The sequence below is a fragment of the Papaver somniferum genome, chromosome 7 (genome assembly GCF_003573695.1).
Source record: "Papaver somniferum cultivar HN1 chromosome 7, ASM357369v1, whole genome shotgun sequence".
Taxonomy (NCBI): domain Eukaryota; kingdom Viridiplantae; phylum Streptophyta; class Magnoliopsida; order Ranunculales; family Papaveraceae; genus Papaver; species Papaver somniferum.
Window position 1 is genome coordinate 113,936,021 of NC_039364.1, and position 754 is coordinate 113,936,774.

Consider the following 754-nt stretch of genomic DNA (forward strand, 5'->3'; position numbering starts at 1 on the left):
CCCCCCCAAGTGACACGATTGACGTCTCGTGGTTTGTTAGTCAATTGATGACTTCGTGGTTTGATGGGACGATGAGTCCATGTAGTCGTTGAGTTGAACATGATGTTCTGAAACTCGTGAATTGAACATGTCATGAGACAGAGGTATAGTTCTTACGATGAAGTGAGTAAGTATTGCTCATTCGATGGATCGTTTAATATTGATTGTTGAACCAATATTCCTTGGTTTGAACAAATATTTATCATCTGAGCAAGTGTTGCTCATCTGATGAATTGTTGAATATTTGATCGTCTGAGCATGTGTTGCTCGTCTGATGGATTATTGGCAGCGTATCAAAAATTTTAATTAGAATACTGGTCGTTAAACCGAGCATAATTAATAAAATTAATGACCATGAGGTCGTCATAAAATTATTAAGGTTAGAATCTGGAATGATGATCCTTGGATTCAGAAACCCTAATTTGATCAATTGATGATCAATTCATGGTTCGTCAGAATTTCAACCATGGGATGGAGGAGGGAGCGGTTACATGGGACCGTGGATCAACCATGTAGTGTCCATATGCTCACGTGAGCAAATACGAAGAACTCCTGAAGAGTTGACGATTTGTTGGTGAAAGAATGATTAAATGCTGGTTTAATCATTTATTCGAAAACGCTCGTCTGAGCCTTAGGTGAGAAAACCTAATTAATTATGACGAGGCGAGGGACCGATCACGGAGTCATGAAACCGGCCCTGGGTTTTCCCGTGACC